Below are 20,237 nucleotides of genomic sequence, written 5' to 3' on the forward strand. Positions count from 1 at the left end.
AACTCAAAAAAAACATGTCTTTGCCAAAACAACTGCTGAATCAACGCTGACATACTGTAAGGACCGAGAAATCAGTGATTTTAGGAACTACGGTTAGGGGTTGACCGCGCATGAATAACAAAAAAAACTCCCTAATGAGACCATAGACTCATTAGAGTGTTCCTCTCTACGGAAATCTTTAGTAAAAGGCGAAAGATTTATGCGTGGAATCGAAGAGAAACCAGAGTGATGGTGTCCAGCCCGAGTTGGCTAGAGCTTGCCAAGTTGTTCATTATGTGTTTGATTTTGGAAAATGGGATGCCGAGTAGTTCCTGAGTCTGTAGACAAAAGAAATGTATTGCAAGCTATTCGTAATGATCTGATGAACATATCATTCAGCTCGTCGTCAGTTGTCGCCTCATCCATGTAGGCCATGTCAATTGCGGATCATCGAGAAAAAGTCAGGGAAATACAAAAAATGACCACGCTTACGTTATCTAGCTTTGACCTTTGACCTTTGGTCAGTTCCAGCCGTCCCAACCGTGCAGTGATATTGGAAGAATTGTGAGAAAAAAATAACGAAAAAACTGAAGTCTACAACACGTGGTATTCAGAGGCGGTCACCCATCAACGTACTAACCACGCTCGACGTTGCTTGGCTTCGGTGATCGGACGAGAACCGGTGTTTTCAACATGATATGGTCGTAGACATCAGAGGCCGACTTTTTGGGCTAGTTATAACAGTAGGCCAGCGACATAATTACAAACTGCATACATTTAATTTCTGTTGACATGTTATATTGTGACAGGTTGGTCTCTTTGGAAATATTTTGTGGTTCTGAAAAGAACCGTTTGGTGTAACTAGTAATCACTGTCGTACTCATCGTCTTGAAGTAGAATCTCGTCGCCGAACAGCTCGCATCTCAACTCTGTCATCTTGCTTGCAGTGAGTTCGGCAAATTTGTAATAGGCAGCCCTGACACCATCAAGGGTTACAAGCTGGAGTCGTCTGTTGTAGCGCATCGAGCGGTGACCCTCCTCGTTAGCGTGGTTGTACCGGAGTGTTATGTCTTGAAGCTTTCTGTCTATCATCACGATCTGGTCGCATGCCTTATAAAACTTTTCTTCAAGTTGGTGGAGTTGCGCTGACTTGGTTGAGTTTTCCATGTTTTCTTTGGTGTCGGTTTGATATGTTCCGATGTTCACAGGTTGAATAGTGAACTGGGACGGGTTATCTCGTCCAATTTATACTTGTGCGGTCGCGTGTCACCCGGCAGCGTAATTGCCATGTCAACTCGATTTGACATTACTCATTCAGCCGAAATTGATTGATACTTTTCACCGGCCAAGCAATGATATCGCCTTGATTGTAATCAAATAATTGTATAGGCCTGGGCTCAATGTATCTGAGGAGTGGGTTAAAATCACCAATATGGCAATTAATAGGCCTAATTGGCACTTTTTCTCACCGAGTGATTGTGAGTAGAGTATAAAATCCAAATCAACTCACTATTTCACCATTAATTCATCGACCATCGGGTCAACTTGAAAATTACCAACCATGAAAACCACAATTGACCAGAGATTGCGAGCGGTTGAGAGAAAGTTTAAAACATCGGTGCGACAAGTCGGCGTCCTCGATAGACAGATTGACAGACTCCAAGCCCGATACAAGAGAGCCTACAATAGCAAGACCAATGCCGTGTTCAACAGCTTTCGTCTTCAACTTTCAACTGTAGAAGGTGTGCGTCAAGTGTTTTACCTCTATGCATGCGAAAGAGCCGCCGAGAAGAGTCGACTACAAAAAGAAATGCAAGAGGAGCTTATGAGCAAAAGAGTAGAATGAGTCTTTATAATAATTAAAACGGTTCTTTTCAGAACCAATCAAAAGAGTAAAATGAGATAATTCTGTGCAATTAGTTTGCTTCGATGTAAGGTCTCGTTAGGGAGTTTTTCCCAAATGTACGCGATGATGACGTGCCCCATTAACAGGACGTAACATCTATTTTAAAATGCGTTTCCAAAGTGAATGCATGAAGACAACCCATTTGTGTCGTATATCACTGGAAACGCCCGATTCCCCTGATTCTGCAGGATGTTAAATCGGGCATTTTATTTTTTTAAATAAATCATAAGCGTCGGATTTGCTCCTAGCTCTGTTCACCATCCCAAATGGCAATATTGCCAATTGGGCCGGACAATCACGAAAACCCCCAAATATTATACATTTCTTCCTGAATAATTCTTACAGAGACCATTCTCCCATGAAAGACAGTTGCTTACGCTATACAAAAATCAAAAAAAAAATCGAGGGTCAACTATTGAACTTTTGAGATATGTTGAATTTTGCACAAATCAGCGAAAAACGCACCAACTGGCACTGGACGGCATTTCAACACGGGGCCGACGCACATCCCAAGTTCAGCGTACACATACGTCGGCAACAACAGTATAAATGCGTAGTTTCTTGTTAGTCGCCTATTGAGTAGCGCTCTAGGTTTCAGAAACTCAAAAAAAACATGTCTTTGCCAAAGCAACTGCTGAATCAACGCTGACATACTGTAAGGACCGAGAAATCAGTGATTTTAGGAACTACGGTTAGGGGTTGACCGCGCATGAATAACAAAAAAAAAACTCCCTAATGAGACCATAGACTCATTAGAGTGTTCCTCTCGACGGAAATCTTTAGTAAAAGGCGAAAGATTTATGCGTGGAATCGAAGAGAAACCAGAGTGATGGTGTCCAGCCCGAGTTGGCTAGAGCTTGCCAAGTTGTTCATTATGTGTTTGATTTTGGAAAATGGGATGCCGAGTAGTTCCTGAGTCTGTAGACAAAAGAAATGTATTGCAAGCTATTCGTAATGATCTGATGAACATATCATTCAGCTCGTCGTCAGTTGTCGCCTCATCCATGTAGGCCATGTCAATTGCGGATCATCGAGAAAAAGTCAGGGAAATACAAAAAAAAATGACCACGCTTACGTTATCTAGCTTTGACCTTTGACCTTTGGTCAGTTCCAGCCGTCCCAACCGTGCAGTGATATTGGAAGAATTATGAGAAAAAAATAACGAAAAAACTGAAGTCTACAACACGTGGTATTCAGAGGCGGTCACCCATCAACGTACTAACCACGCTCGACGTTGCTTGGCTTCGGTGATCGGACGAGAACCGGTGTTTTCAACATGATATGGTCGTAGACATCAGAGGCCGACTTTTTGGGCTAGTTATAACAGTAGGCCAGCGACATCATTACAAACTGCATACATTTAATTTCTGTTGACATGTTATATTGTGACAGGTTGGTCTCTTTGGAAATATTTTGTGGTTCTGAAAAGAACCGTTTGGTGTAACTAGCAATCACTGTCGTACTCATCGTCTTGAAGTAGAATCTCGTCGCCGAACAGCTCGCATCTCAACTCTGTCATCTTGTTTGCAGTGAGTTCGGCAAATTTGTAATAGGCGGCCCTGACACCCTCAAGGGTTACAAGCTGGAGTCGCCTGTTGTAGCGCATCGAGCGGTGACCCTCCTCGTTAGCGTGGTTGTACCGGAGTGTTAGGCTGATGTTACATAGGAATGAGCTACTCACGCCACATTTTTCATCGACTCACGGCTCATTTTCACGTGTCACTCCTCATTTGTCACGAGTGACCGCGGCGGTTTACATACAGATCATTTTTCGCTTGTTCATTTGTCACTTGGATTTTTCGGCGACGCACATGGACTCAGAAGAAGAAGTGATGCAGCCATGCTGCTCCCGATGGGGAATAGAAAGCGGAGGCGACGGACGAGAACAATGTGGTACATAAAAGTGCTGCATTTTTGCATTTTTTTGTTTCTCATTTCCAATCGAAATTAGCTATTGTATTAATGTGTAAACTAATGAAAATGCCGAAAAGTAGCTATACTCACAGTTTCGAAGGCGATATCACTACAAATGCACATGGACGTCCATTTTCTTTGCCAGCTCATTTCACAAAGAATGAACATGTCCATTCATCGCCTCACGCGTGAAATGACATGAAATGACGTGAGGTGACGAATGCGGGCAAAACTTACAAAATTCACTTCAATGAGAACAGGCCAATAGGTTTTCCAATGTCCATTCATCAGCTCACGAATGACAAGTGACAAATGAGCCGTGAGTCGATGAAACGTGAGGTCTATGTAACTTCAGCCTTATGTCTTGAAGCGTTCTGTCTATCATCACGATCTGGTCGCATGCCTTATAAAACTTTTCTTCAAGTTGGTGGAGTTGCGCTGACTTGGTTGAGTTTTCCATGTTTTCTTTGGTGTCGGTTTGATATTTTCCGATGTTCACAGGTTGAATAGTGAACTGGGACGGGTTATCTCGTCCAATTTATACTTGTGCGGTTGCGTGTCACCCGGCAGCGTAATTGCCATGTCAACTCGAGTTGACATTACTCATTCAGCCGAAATTGATTGATACTTTTCACCGGCCAAGCAATGATATCGCCTTGATTGTAATCAAATACATGTAATTGTATAGGCCTGGGCTCAATGTATCTGAGGAGTGAGTTAAAATCACCAATATGGCAATTAATAGGCCTAATTGGCACTTTTTCTCACCGAGTGATTGTGAGTAGAGTATAAAATCCAAATCAACTCACTATTTCACCATTAATTCATCGACCATCGGGTTAACTTGAAAATTACCAACCATGAAAACCACAATTGACCAGAGATTGCGAGCGGTTGAGAGAAAGTTTAAAACATCGGTGCGACAAATCGGCGTCCTCGATAGACAGATTGACAGACTCCAAGCCCGATACAAGAGAGCCTACAATAGCAAGACCAATGCCGTGTTCAACAGCTTTCGTCTTCAACTTTCAACTGTAGAAGGTGTGCGTCAAGTGTTTTACCTCTATGCATGCGAAAGAGCCGCCGAGAAGAGTCGACTACAAAAAGAAATGCAAGAGGAGCTTATGAGCAAAAGAGTAGAATGAGTCTTTATAATAATTAAAACGGTTCTTTTCAGAACCAATCAAAATAGTAAAATGAGATAATTCTGTGCAATTAGTTTGCTTCGATGTAAAAAGAAGGGGCGAATGTCTCCCTTGAAATAGCCCGTTGCTAGCCAAAGAAAACGATGCTGGGCCTGTTGGTGACGTCATCACAGACGGACCAATGACGTCACTAAGTGAATATCATCCCAGTTGACCGCAAGTCCGAACAAACTTTTAATACTCGCCAAGGCAAATCATTCTTCAGTGTGCGACTAAATTCTCTATTGGGCGGTGATGACGGTGGTGGTGGGGAGGGGGGCAGCTTATCAGTTTATAACTTTGAGGTATGAGGTTGGTTGGATTGGAGTCACTTTGGCATTAACTACCCTGCGATGGCAGGGCTGCAAAAATGTCTATAGGTCTCGTTAGGGAGTTTTTCCCAAATGTACGCGATGATGACGTGCCCCATTAACAGGACGTAACATCTATTTTAAAATGAGTTTTCAAAGTGAATGCATGAGGACAACCCATTTGTGTCGTATATCACTGGAAACGCCCGATTCCCCTGATTCTGCAGGATGTTAAATCGGGCATTTTATTTCTTTAAATAAATCATTAGCGTCGCATTTGCTCCTAGCTCTGTTCACCATCCCAAATGGCAATATTGCCAATTGGGCCGGACAATCACGAAAAACCCCAAATATTATACATTTCTTCCTGAATAATTCTTGCAGAGACCATTCTCCCATGAAAGACAGTTGCTTACGCTATACAAAAATCAAAAAAAAATCGAGGGTCAACCATTGAACTTTTGAGATATGTTGAATTTTGCACAAATCAGCGAAAAACGCACCAACTGGCACTGGACGGCATTTCAACACGGGGCCGACGCACATCCCAAGTTCAGTGTACACATACGTCGGCAACAACAGTATAAATGCGTAGTTTCTTGTTAGTCGTCTATTTAGTAGCGCTCTAGGTTTCAAAAACTCAAAAAAAACATGTCTTTGCCAAAACAACTGCTGAATCAACGCTGACATACTGTAAGGACCGAGAAATCAGTGATTTTAGGAACTACGGTTAGGGGTTGACCGCGCATGAATAACAAAAAAAACTCCCTAATGAGACCATAGACTCATTAGAGTGTTCCTCTCTACGGAAATCTTTAGTAAAAGGCGAAAGATTTATGCGTGGAATCGAAGAGAAACCAGAGTGATGGTGTCCAGCCCGAGTTGGCTAGAGCTTGCCAAGTTGTTCATTATGTGTTTGATTTTGGAAAATGGGATGCCGAGTAGTTCCTGAGTCTGTAGACAAAAGAAATGTATTGCAAGCTATTCGTAATGATCTGATGAACATATCATTCAGCTCGTCGTCAGTTGTCGCCTCATCCATGTAGGCCATGTCAATTGCGGATCATCGAGAAAAAGTCAGGGAAATACAAAAAATGACCACGCTTACGTTATCTAGCTTTGACCTTTGACCTTTGGTCAGTTCCAGCCGTCCCAACCGTGCAGTGATATTGGAAGAATTGTGAGAAAAAAATAACGAAAAAACTGAAGTCTACAACACGTGGTATTCAGAGGCGGTCACCCATCAACGTACTAACCACGCTCGACGTTGCTTGGCTTCGGTGATCGGACGAGAACCGGTGTTTTCAACATGATATGGTCGTAGACATCAGAGGCCGACTTTTTGGGCTAGTTATAACAGTAGGCCAGCGACATAATTACAAACTGCATACATTTAATTTCTGTTGACATGTTATATTGTGACAGGTTGGTCTCTTTGGAAATATTTTGTGGTTCTGAAAAGAACCGTTTGGTGTAACTAGTAATCACTGTCGTACTCATCGTCTTGAAGTAGAATCTCGTCGCCGAACAGCTCGCATCTCAACTCTGTCATCTTGCTTGCAGTGAGTTCGGCAAATTTGTAATAGGCAGCCCTGACACCATCAAGGGTTACAAGCTGGAGTCGTCTGTTGTAGCGCATCGAGCGGTGACCCTCCTCGTTAGCGTGGTTGTACCGGAGTGTTATGTCTTGAAGCTTTCTGTCTATCATCACGATCTGGTCGCATGCCTTATAAAACTTTTCTTCAAGTTGGTGGAGTTGCGCTGACTTGGTTGAGTTTTCCATGTTTTCTTTGGTGTCGGTTTGATATGTTCCGATGTTCACAGGTTGAATAGTGAACTGGGACGGGTTATCTCGTCCAATTTATACTTGTGCGGTCGCGTGTCACCCGGCAGCGTAATTGCCATGTCAACTCGATTTGACATTACTCATTCAGCCGAAATTGATTGATACTTTTCACCGGCCAAGCAATGATATCGCCTTGATTGTAATCAAATAATTGTATAGGCCTGGGCTCAATGTATCTGAGGAGTGGGTTAAAATCACCAATATGGCAATTAATAGGCCTAATTGGCACTTTTTCTCACCGAGTGATTGTGAGTAGAGTATAAAATCCAAATCAACTCACTATTTCACCATTAATTCATCGACCATCGGGTCAACTTGAAAATTACCAACCATGAAAACCACAATTGACCAGAGATTGCGAGCGGTTGAGAGAAAGTTTAAAACATCGGTGCGACAAGTCGGCGTCCTCGATAGACAGATTGACAGACTCCAAGCCCGATACAAGAGAGCCTACAATAGCAAGACCAATGCCGTGTTCAACAGCTTTCGTCTTCAACTTTCAACTGTAGAAGGTGTGCGTCAAGTGTTTTACCTCTATGCATGCGAAAGAGCCGCCGAGAAGAGTCGACTACAAAAAGAAATGCAAGAGGAGCTTATGAGCAAAAGAGTAGAATGAGTCTTTATAATAATTAAAACGGTTCTTTTCAGAACCAATCAAAAGAGTAAAATGAGATAATTCTGTGCAATTAGTTTGCTTCGATGTAAGGTCTCGTTAGGGAGTTTTTCCCAAATGTACGCGATGATGACGTGCCCCATTAACAGGACGTAACATCTATTTTAAAATGCGTTTCCAAAGTGAATGCATGAAGACAACCCATTTGTGTCGTATATCACTGGAAACGCCCGATTCCCCTGATTCTGCAGGATGTTAAATCGGGCATTTTATTTTTTTAAATAAATCATAAGCGTCGGATTTGCTCCTAGCTCTGTTCACCATCCCAAATGGCAATATTGCCAATTGGGCCGGACAATCACGAAAAACCCCAAATATTATACATTTCTTCCTGAATAATTCTTACAGAAACCATTCTCCCATGAAAGACAGTTGCTTACGCTATACAAAAATCAAAAAAAAATCGAGGGTCAACCATTGAACTTTTGAGATATGTTGAATTTTGCACAAATCAGCGAAAAACGCACCAACTGGCACTGGACGGCATTTCAACACGGGGCCGACGCACATCCCAAGTTCAGTGTACACATACGTCGGCAACAACAGTATAAATGCGTAGTTTCTTGTTAGTCGCCTATTGAATAGCGCTCTAGGTTTCAGAAACTCCAAAAAAACATGTCTTTGCCAAAACAACTGCTGAATCAACGCTGACATACTGTAAGGACCGAGAAATCAATGATTTTAGGAACTACGGTTAGGGGTTGGCCGCGCATGAATAACAAAAAAAACTCCCTAATGAGACCTTAAGGTAAGGTTGACATTACCCTGACAGCCTTTTTTTAACATATGATAAAACTGCAGCCTCCTACAAGTCTCCTGATACCCGACAACACTGGTTTCCTCAAAAGGAAAGGCTGGAACGACCATCTAGAAATATCATATGTACTATGACAATCTGCTCAAATTGTGTCATACTTAGCATCCCATACGTCGAAATATATAGAACGCCTCAATTGTGCAAAATAATCACGTTCAGCGTCAATCACATACTGCAAAACATGCATATTCTTATCCGGAAAGAATCAAGCTATTCATATATTCAACATATATCATATAGAAGCATATTTGTTTAGTCCTTGGGCAAGGCAATTCATGCCTTGTGCCACCGCAGTGTTCACATTTGGTGGAAACAGCACTTAAAACAGGTACCCCTTTAAGCGCAACTGGTCTTTTTGCATTCGCGCTGCAAGCAAAACTGACCTTGGGAATGCCGAACAGATTGTATTTTCAGGTAGTCAAGGCATTTCTTTGCAATATGTGCAAAAAGTCCGACTGGATTCTTTAAGAGGACACCTCCGTTGCCATGAGATACCAAATTTGATGAAAAGGGCCGAGTTTCACCTCGGGCAAACTGAAAATGCGTTGAAGAAAACGATGACGCACTGTTGTTTCAAACGGCGCTCTGTTCACCAATATTGCATATTTCATATAGATTTCTGTTGGAAATTATTCAAATTATTCATAGCTACGTGGTTAAGTTGAAATTAATAGTTTCTGAGCTCATGAAAATGTCGTCTTTACATCTTAAGGTCTCGTTAGGGAGTTTTTCCCAAATGTACGCGATGATGACGTGCCCCATTAACAGGACGTAACATCTATTTTAAAATGCGTTTCCAAAGTGAATGCATGAAGACAACCCATTTGTGTCGTATATCACTGGAAACGCCCGATTCCCCTGATTCTGCAGGATGTTAAATCGGGCATTTTATTTTTTTAAATAAATCATAAGCGTCGGATTTGCTCCTAGCTCTGTTCACCATCCCAAATGGCAATATTGCCAATTGGGCCGGACAATCACGAAAAACCCCAAATATTATACATTTCTTCCTGAATAATTCTTACAGAGACCATTCTCCCATGAAAGACAGTTGCTTACGCTATACAAAAATCAAAAAAAAATCGAGGGTCAACCATTGAACTTTTGAGATATGTTGAATTTTGCACAAATCAGCGAAAAACGCACCAACTGGCACTGGACGGCATTTCAACACGGGGCCGACGCACATCCCAAGTTCAGTGTACACATACGTCGGCAACAACAGTATAAATGCGTAGTTTCTTGTTAGTCGCCTATTGAATAGCGCTCTAGGTTTCAGAAACTCCAAAAAAACATGTCTTTGCCAAAACAACTGCTGAATCAACGCTGACATACTGTAAGGACCGAGAAATCAATGATTTTAGGAACTACGGTTAGGGGTTGGCCGCGCATGAATAACAAAAAAAACTCCCTAATGAGACCTTAAGGTAAGGTTGACATTACCCTGACAGCCTTTTTTTAACATATGATAAAACTGCAGCCTCCTACAAGTCTCCTGATACCCGACAACACTGGTTTCCTCAAAAGGAAAGGCTGGAACGACCATCTAGAAATATCATATGTACTATGACAATCTGCTCAAATTGTGTCATACTTAGCATCCCATACGTCGAAATATATAGAACGCCTCAATTGTGCAAAATAATCACGTTCAGCGTCAATCACATACTGCAAAACATGCATATTCTTATCCGGAAAGAATCAAGCTATTCATATATTCAACATATATCATATAGAAGCATATTTGTTTAGTCCTTGGGCAAGGCAATTCATGCCTTGTGCCACCGCAGTGTTCACATTTGGTGGAAACAGCACTTAAAACAGGTACCCCTTTAAGCGCAACTGGTCTTTTTGCATTCGCGCTGCAAGCAAAACTGACCTTGGGAATGCCGAACAGATTGTATTTTCAGGTAGTCAAGGCATTTCTTTGCAATATGTGCAAAAAGTCCGACTGGATTCTTTAAGAGGACACCTCCGTTGCCATGAGATACCAAATTTGATGAAAAGGGCCGAGTTTCACCTCGGGCAAACTGAAAATGCGTTGAAGAAAACGATGACGCACTGTTGTTTCAAACGGCGCTCTGTTCACCAATATTGCATATTTCATATAGATTTCTGTTGGAAATTATTCAAATTATTCATAGCTACGTGGTTAAGTTGAAATTAATAGTTTCTGAGCTCATGAAAATGTCGTCTTTACGTCTTAAGGTCTCGTTAGGGAGTTTTTCCCAAATGTACGCGATGATGACGTGCCCCATTAACAGGACGTAACATCTATTTTAAAATGCGTTTCCAAAGTGAATGCATGAAGACAACCCATTTGTGTCGTATATCACTGGAAACGCCCGATTCCCCTGATTCTGCAGGATGTTAAATCGGGCATTTTATTTTTTTAAATAAATCATAAGCGTCGGATTTGCTCCTAGCTCTGTTCACCATCCCAAATGGCAATATTGCCAATTGGGCCGGACAATCACGAAAAACCCCAAATATTATACATTTCTTCCTGAATAATTCTTACAGAGACCATTCTCCCATGAAAGACAGTTGCTTACGCTATACAAAAATCAAAAAAAAATCGAGGGTCAACCATTGAACTTTTGAGATATGTTGAATTTTGCACAAATCAGCGAAAAACGCACCAACTGGCACTGGACGGCATTTCAACACGGGGCCGACGCACATCCCAAGTTCAGTGTACACATACGTCGGCAACAACAGTATAAATGCGTAGTTTCTTGTTAGTCGCCTATTGAATAGCGCTCTAGGTTTCAGAAACTCCAAAAAAACATGTCTTTGCCAAAACAACTGCTGAATCAACGCTGACATACTGTAAGGACCGAGAAATCAATGATTTTAGGAACTACGGTTAGGGGTTGGCCGCGCATGAATAACAAAAAAAACTCCCTAATGAGACCTTAAGGTAAGGTTGACATTACCCTGACAGCCTTTTTTTAACATATGATAAAACTGCAGCCTCCTACAAGTCTCCTGATACCCGACAACACTGGTTTCCTCAAAAGGAAAGGCTGGAACGACCATCTAGAAATATCATATGTACTATGACAATCTGCTCAAATTGTGTCATACTTAGCATCCCATACGTCGAAATATATAGAACGCCTCAATTGTGCAAAATAATCACGTTCAGCGTCAATCACATACTGCAAAACATGCATATTCTTATCCGGAAAGAATCAAGCTATTCATATATTCAACATATATCATATAGAAGCATATTTGTTTAGTCCTTGGGCAAGGCAATTCATGCCTTGTGCCACCGCAGTGTTCACATTTGGTGGAAACAGCACTTAAAACAGGTACCCCTTTAAGCGCAACTGGTCTTTTTGCATTCGCGCTGCAAGCAAAACTGACCTTGGGAATGCCGAACAGATTGTATTTTCAGGTAGTCAAGGCATTTCTTTGCAATATGTGCAAAAAGTCCGACTGGATTCTTTAAGAGGACACCTCCGTTGCCATGAGATACCAAATTTGATGAAAAGGGCCGAGTTTCACCTCGGGCAAACTGAAAATGCGTTGAAGAAAACGATGACGCACTGTTGTTTCAAACGGCGCTCTGTTCACCAATATTGCATATTTCATATAGATTTCTGTTGGAAATTATTCAAATTATTCATAGCTACGTGGTTAAGTTGAAATTAATAGTTTCTGAGCTCATGAAAATGTCGTCTTTACGTCTTAAGGTCTCGTTAGGGAGTTTTTCCCAAATGTACGCGATGATGACGTGCCCCATTAACAGGACGTAACATCTATTTTAAAATGCGTTTCCAAAGTGAATGCATGAAGACAACCCATTTGTGTCGTATATCACTGGAAACGCCCGATTCCCCTGATTCTGCAGGATGTTAAATCGGGCATTTTATTTTTTTAAATAAATCATAAGCGTCGGATTTGCTCCTAGCTCTGTTCACCATCCCAAATGGCAATATTGCCAATTGGGCCGGACAATCACGAAAAACCCCAAATATTATACATTTCTTCCTGAATAATTCTTACAGAGACCATTCTCCCATGAAAGACAGTTGCTTACGCTATACAAAAATCAAAAAAAAATCGAGGGTCAACCATTGAACTTTTGAGATATGTTGAATTTTGCACAAATCAGCGAAAAACGCACCAACTGGCACTGGACGGCATTTCAACACGGGGCCGACGCACATCCCAAGTTCAGTGTACACATACGTCGGCAACAACAGTATAAATGCGTAGTTTCTTGTTAGTCGCCTATTGAATAGCGCTCTAGGTTTCAGAAACTCCAAAAAAACATGTCTTTGCCAAAACAACTGCTGAATCAACGCTGACATACTGTAAGGACCGAGAAATCAATGATTTTAGGAACTACGGTTAGGGGTTGGCCGCGCATGAATAACAAAAAAAACTCCCTAATGAGACCTTAAGGTAAGGTTGACATTACCCTGACAGCCTTTTTTTAACATATGATAAAACTGCAGCCTCCTACAAGTCTCCTGATACCCGACAACACTGGTTTCCTCAAAAGGAAAGGCTGGAACGACCATCTAGAAATATCATATGTACTATGACAATCTGCTCAAATTGTGTCATACTTAGCATCCCATACGTCGAAATATATAGAACGCCTCAATTGTGCAAAATAATCACGTTCAGCGTCAATCACATACTGCAAAACATGCATATTCTTATCCGGAAAGAATCAAGCTATTCATATATTCAACATATATCATATAGAAGCATATTTGTTTAGTCCTTGGGCAAGGCAATTCATGCCTTGTGCCACCGCAGTGTTCACATTTGGTGGAAACAGCACTTAAAACAGGTACCCCTTTAAGCGCAACTGGTCTTTTTGCATTCGCGCTGCAAGCAAAACTGACCTTGGGAATGCCGAACAGATTGTATTTTCAGGTAGTCAAGGCATTTCTTTGCAATATGTGCAAAAAGTCCGACTGGATTCTTTAAGAGGACACCTCCGTTGCCATGAGATACCAAATTTGATGAAAAGGGCCGAGTTTCACCTCGGGCAAACTGAAAATGCGTTGAAGAAAACGATGACGCACTGTTGTTTCAAACGGCGCTCTGTTCACCAATATTGCATATTTCATATAGATTTCTGTTGGAAATTATTCAAATTATTCATAGCTACGTGGTTAAGTTGAAATTAATAGTTTCTGAGCTCATGAAAATGTCGTCTTTACGTCTTAAGGTCTCGTTAGGGAGTTTTTCCCAAATGTACGCGATGATGACGTGCCCCATTAACAGGACGTAACATCTATTTTAAAATGCGTTTCCAAAGTGAATGCATGAAGACAACCCATTTGTGTCGTATATCACTGGAAACGCCCGATTCCCCTGATTCTGCAGGATGTTAAATCGGGCATTTTATTTTTTTAAATAAATCATAAGCGTCGGATTTGCTCCTAGCTCTGTTCACCATCCCAAATGGCAATATTGCCAATTGGGCCGGACAATCACGAAAAACCCCAAATATTATACATTTCTTCCTGAATAATTCTTACAGAGACCATTCTCCCATGAAAGACAGTTGCTTACGCTATACAAAAATCAAAAAAAAATCGAGGGTCAACCATTGAACTTTTGAGATATGTTGAATTTTGCACAAATCAGCGAAAAACGCACCAACTGGCACTGGACGGCATTTCAACACGGGGCCGACGCACATCCCAAGTTCAGTGTACACATACGTCGGCAACAACAGTATAAATGCGTAGTTTCTTGTTAGTCGCCTATTGAATAGCGCTCTAGGTTTCAGAAACTCCAAAAAAACATGTCTTTGCCAAAACAACTGCTGAATCAACGCTGACATACTGTAAGGACCGAGAAATCAATGATTTTAGGAACTACGGTTAGGGGTTGGCCGCGCATGAATAACAAAAAAAACTCCCTAATGAGACCTTAAGGTAAGGTTGACATTACCCTGACAGCCTTTTTTTAACATATGATAAAACTGCAGCCTCCTACAAGTCTCCTGATACCCGACAACACTGGTTTCCTCAAAAGGAAAGGCTGGAACGACCATCTAGAAATATCATATGTACTATGACAATCTGCTCAAATTGTGTCATACTTAGCATCCCATACGTCGAAATATATAGAACGCCTCAATTGTGCAAAATAATCACGTTCAGCGTCAATCACATACTGCAAAACATGCATATTCTTATCCGGAAAGAATCAAGCTATTCATATATTCAACATATATCATATAGAAGCATATTTGTTTAGTCCTTGGGCAAGGCAATTCATGCCTTGTGCCACCGCAGTGTTCACATTTGGTGGAAACAGCACTTAAAACAGGTACCCCTTTAAGCGCAACTGGTCTTTTTGCATTCGCGCTGCAAGCAAAACTGACCTTGGGAATGCCGAACAGATTGTATTTTCAGGTAGTCAAGGCATTTCTTTGCAATATGTGCAAAAAGTCCGACTGGATTCTTTAAGAGGACACCTCCGTTGCCATGAGATACCAAATTTGATGAAAAGGGCCGAGTTTCACCTCGGGCAAACTGAAAATGCGTTGAAGAAAACGATGACGCACTGTTGTTTCAAACGGCGCTCTGTTCACCAATATTGCATATTTCATATAGATTTCTGTTGGAAATTATTCAAATTATTCATAGCTACGTGGTTAAGTTGAAATTAATAGTTTCTGAGCTCATGAAAATGTCGTCTTTACGTCTTAAGGTCTCGTTAGGGAGTTTTTCCCAAATGTACGCGATGATGACGTGCCCCATTAACAGGACGTAACATCTATTTTAAAATGCGTTTCCAAAGTGAATGCATGAAGACAACCCATTTGTGTCGTATATCACTGGAAACGCCCGATTCCCCTGATTCTGCAGGATGTTAAATCGGGCATTTTATTTTTTTAAATAAATCATAAGCGTCGGATTTGCTCCTAGCTCTGTTCACCATCCCAAATGGCAATATTGCCAATTGGGCCGGACAATCACGAAAAACCCCAAATATTATACATTTCTTCCTGAATAATTCTTACAGAGACCATTCTCCCATGAAAGACAGTTGCTTACGCTATACAAAAATCAAAAAAAAATCGAGGGTCAACCATTGAACTTTTGAGATATGTTGAATTTTGCACAAATCAGCGAAAAACGCACCAACTGGCACTGGACGGCATTTCAACACGGGGCCGACGCACATCCCAAGTTCAGTGTACACATACGTCGGCAACAACAGTATAAATGCGTAGTTTCTTGTTAGTCGCCTATTGAATAGCGCTCTAGGTTTCAGAAACTCCAAAAAAACATGTCTTTGCCAAAACAACTGCTGAATCAACGCTGACATACTGTAAGGACCGAGAAATCAATGATTTTAGGAACTACGGTTAGGGGTTGGCCGCGCATGAATAACAAAAAAAACTCCCTAATGAGACCTTAAGGTAAGGTTGACATTACCCTGACAGCCTTTTTTTAACATATGATAAAACTGCAGCCTCCTACAAGTCTCCTGATACCCGACAACACTGGTTTCCTCAAAAGGAAAGGCTGGAACGACCATCTAGAAATATCATATGTACTATGACAATCTGCTCAAATTGTGTCATACTTAGCATCCCATACGTCGAAATATATAGAACGCCTCAATTGTGCAAAATAATCACGTTCAGCGTCAATCACATACTGCAAAACATGCATATTCTTATCCGGAAAGAATCAAGCTATTCATATATTCAACATATATCATATAGAAGCATATTTGTTTAGTCCTTGGGCAAGGCAATTCATGCCTTGTGCCACCGCAGTGTTCACATTTGGTGGAAACAGCACTTAAAACAGGTACCCCTTTAAGCGCAACTGGTCTTTTTGCATTCGCGCTGCAAGCAAAACTGACCTTGGGAATGCCGAACAGATTGTATTTTCAGGTAGTCAAGGCATTTCTTTGCAATATGTGCAAAAAGTCCGACTGGATTCTTTAAGAGGACACCTCCGTTGCCATGAGATACCAAATTTGATGAAAAGGGCCGAGTTTCACCTCGGGCAAACTGAAAATGCGTTGAAGAAAACGATGACGCACTGTTGTTTCAAACGGCGCTCTGTTCACCAATATTGCATATTTCATATAGATTTCTGTTGGAAATTATTCAAATTATTCATAGCTACGTGGTTAAGTTGAAATTAATAGTTTCTGAGCTCATGAAAATGTCGTCTTTACGTCTTAAGGTCTCGTTAGGGAGTTTTTCCCAAATGTACGCGATGATGACGTGCCCCATTAACAGGACGTAACATCTATTTTAAAATGCGTTTCCAAAGTGAATGCATGAAGACAACCCATTTGTGTCGTATATCACTGGAAACGCCCGATTCCCCTGATTCTGCAGGATGTTAAATCGGGCATTTTATTTTTTTAAATAAATCATAAGCGTCGGATTTGCTCCTAGCTCTGTTCACCATCCCAAATGGCAATATTGCCAATTGGGCCGGACAATCACGAAAAACCCCAAATATTATACATTTCTTCCTGAATAATTCTTACAGAGACCATTCTCCCATGAAAGACAGTTGCTTACGCTATACAAAAATCAAAAAAAAATCGAGGGTCAACCATTGAACTTTTGAGATATGTTGAATTTTGCACAAATCAGCGAAAAACGCACCAACTGGCACTGGACGGCATTTCAACACGGGGCCGACGCACATCCCAAGTTCAGTGTACACATACGTCGGCAACAACAGTATAAATGCGTAGTTTCTTGTTAGTCGCCTATTGAATAGCGCTCTAGGTTTCAGAAACTCCAAAAAAACATGTCTTTGCCAAAACAACTGCTGAATCAACGCTGACATACTGTAAGGACCGAGAAATCAATGATTTTAGGAACTACGGTTAGGGGTTGGCCGCGCATGAATAACAAAAAAAACTCCCTAATGAGACCTTAAGGTAAGGTTGACATTACCCTGACAGCCTTTTTTTAACATATGATAAAACTGCAGCCTCCTACAAGTCTCCTGATACCCGACAACACTGGTTTCCTCAAAAGGAAAGGCTGGAACGACCATCTAGAAATATCATATGTACTATGACAATCTGCTCAAATTGTGTCATACTTAGCATCCCATACGTCGAAATATATAGAACGCCTCAATTGTGCAAAATAATCACGTTCAGCGTCAATCACATACTGCAAAACATGCATATTCTTATCCGGAAAGAATCAAGCTATTCATATATTCAACATATATCATATAGAAGCATATTTGTTTAGTCCTTGGGCAAGGCAATTCATGCCTTGTGCCACCGCAGTGTTCACATTTGGTGGAAACAGCACTTAAAACAGGTACCCCTTTAAGCGCAACTGGTCTTTTTGCATTCGCGCTGCAAGCAAAACTGACCTTGGGAATGCCGAACAGATTGTATTTTCAGGTAGTCAAGGCATTTCTTTGCAATATGTGCAAAAAGTCCGACTGGATTCTTTAAGAGGACACCTCCGTTGCCATGAGATACCAAATTTGATGAAAAGGGCCGAGTTTCACCTCGGGCAAACTGAAAATGCGTTGAAGAAAACGATGACGCACTGTTGTTTCAAACGGCGCTCTGTTCACCAATATTGCATATTTCATATAGATTTCTGTTGGAAATTATTCAAATTATTCATAGCTACGTGGTTAAGTTGAAATTAATAGTTTCTGAGCTCATGAAAATGTCGTCTTTACGTCTTAAGGTCTCGTTAGGGAGTTTTTCCCAAATGTACGCGATGATGACGTGCCCCATTAACAGGACGTAACATCTATTTTAAAATGCGTTTCCAAAGTGAATGCATGAAGACAACCCATTTGTGTCGTATATCACTGGAAACGCCCGATTCCCCTGATTCTGCAGGATGTTAAATCGGGCATTTTATTTTTTTAAATAAATCATAAGCGTCGGATTTGCTCCTAGCTCTGTTCACCATCCCAAATGGCAATATTGCCAATTGGGCCGGACAATCACGAAAAACCCCAAATATTATACATTTCTTCCTGAATAATTCTTACAGAGACCATTCTCCCATGAAAGACAGTTGCTTACGCTATACAAAAATCAAAAAAAAATCGAGGGTCAACCATTGAACTTTTGAGATATGTTGAATTTTGCACAAATCAGCGAAAAACGCACCAACTGGCACTGGACGGCATTTCAACACGGGGCCGACGCACATCCCAAGTTCAGTGTACACATACGTCGGCAACAACAGTATAAATGCGTAGTTTCTTGTTAGTCGCCTATTGAATAGCGCTCTAGGTTTCAGAAACTCCAAAAAAACATGTCTTTGCCAAAACAACTGCTGAATCAACGCTGACATACTGTAAGGACCGAGAAATCAATGATTTTAGGAACTACGGTTAGGGGTTGGCCGCGCATGAATAACAAAAAAAACTCCCTAATGAGACCTTAAGGTAAGGTTGACATTACCCTGACAGCCTTTTTTTAACATATGATAAAACTGCAGCCTCCTACAAGTCTCCTGATACCCGACAACACTGGTTTCCTCAAAAGGAAAGGCTGGAACGACCATCTAGAAATATCATATGTACTATGACAATCTGCTCAAATTGTGTCATACTTAGCATCCCATACGTCGAAATATATAGAACGCCTCAATTGTGCAAAATAATCACGTTCAGCGTCAATCACATACTGCAAAACATGCATATTCTTATCCGGAAAGAATCAAGCTATTCATATATTCAACATATATCATATAGAAGCATATTTGTTTAGTCCTTGGGCAAGGCAATTCATGCCTTGTGCCACCGCAGTGTTCACATTTGGTGGAAACAGCACTTAAAACAGGTACCCCTTTAAGCGCAACTGGTCTTTTTGCATTCGCGCTGCAAGCAAAACTGACCTTGGGAATGCCGAACAGATTGTATTTTCAGGTAGTCAAGGCATTTCTTTGCAATATGTGCAAAAAGTCCGACTGGATTCTTTAAGAGGACACCTCCGTTGCCATGAGATACCAAATTTGATGAAAAGGGCCGAGTTTCACCTCGGGCAAACTGAAAATGCGTTGAAGAAAACGATGACGCACTGTTGTTTCAAACGGCGCTCTGTTCACCAATATTGCATATTTCATATAGATTTCTGTTGGAAATTATTCAAATTATTCATAGCTACGTGGTTAAGTTGAAATTAATAGTTTCTGAGCTCATGAAAATGTCGTCTTTACGTCTTAAGGTCTCGTTAGGGAGTTTTTCCCAAATGTACGCGATGATGACGTGCCCCATTAACAGGACGTAACATCTATTTTAAAATGCGTTTCCAAAGTGAATGCATGAAGACAACCCATTTGTGTCGTATATCACTGGAAACGCCCGATTCCCCTGATTCTGCAGGATGTTAAATCGGGCATTTTATTTTTTTAAATAAATCATAAGCGTCGGATTTGCTCCTAGCTCTGTTCACCATCCCAAATGGCAATATTGCCAATTGGGCCGGACAATCACGAAAAACCCCAAATATTATACATTTCTTCCTGAATAATTCTTACAGAGACCATTCTCCCATGAAAGACAGTTGCTTACGCTATACAAAAATCAAAAAAAAATCGAGGGTCAACCATTGAACTTTTGAGATATGTTGAATTTTGCACAAATCAGC

At 41.1% G+C, this 20,237-nt stretch overlaps 1 protein-coding gene and 6 non-coding genes across 7 annotated transcripts in view; all 7 read right to left on the reverse strand.

Annotated features, from left to right (window-relative positions):
• LOC135497104 (uncharacterized) overlaps positions 1-20,237 on the reverse strand; it is a 235,352-nt gene that overhangs the window by 43,834 nt on the left and 171,281 nt on the right. The window lies entirely within an intron of this gene.
• LOC135497443 (U5 spliceosomal RNA) lies at positions 113-229 on the reverse strand. The gene has a single exon (XR_010448850.1). It is a non-coding gene; the product is annotated as a U5 spliceosomal RNA (small nuclear RNA).
• On the reverse strand, positions 571-689 carry LOC135497504 (5S ribosomal RNA). Its single transcript, XR_010448907.1, has one exon. It is a non-coding gene; the product is annotated as a 5S ribosomal RNA (ribosomal RNA).
• LOC135497440 (U5 spliceosomal RNA) lies at positions 2,597-2,715 on the reverse strand. The gene has a single exon (XR_010448847.1). It is a non-coding gene; the product is annotated as a U5 spliceosomal RNA (small nuclear RNA).
• LOC135497515 (5S ribosomal RNA) lies at positions 3,060-3,178 on the reverse strand. The gene has a single exon (XR_010448918.1). It is a non-coding gene; the product is annotated as a 5S ribosomal RNA (ribosomal RNA).
• LOC135497444 (U5 spliceosomal RNA) lies at positions 6,044-6,160 on the reverse strand. The gene has a single exon (XR_010448851.1). It is a non-coding gene; the product is annotated as a U5 spliceosomal RNA (small nuclear RNA).
• LOC135497527 (5S ribosomal RNA) lies at positions 6,502-6,620 on the reverse strand. Its single transcript, XR_010448926.1, has one exon. It is a non-coding gene; the product is annotated as a 5S ribosomal RNA (ribosomal RNA).

This window comes from Lineus longissimus, chromosome 12, assembly GCF_910592395.1.
Source record: "Lineus longissimus chromosome 12, tnLinLong1.2, whole genome shotgun sequence".
In the NCBI taxonomy this organism is placed as follows: Eukaryota; Metazoa; Nemertea; class Pilidiophora; order Heteronemertea; family Lineidae; genus Lineus; species Lineus longissimus.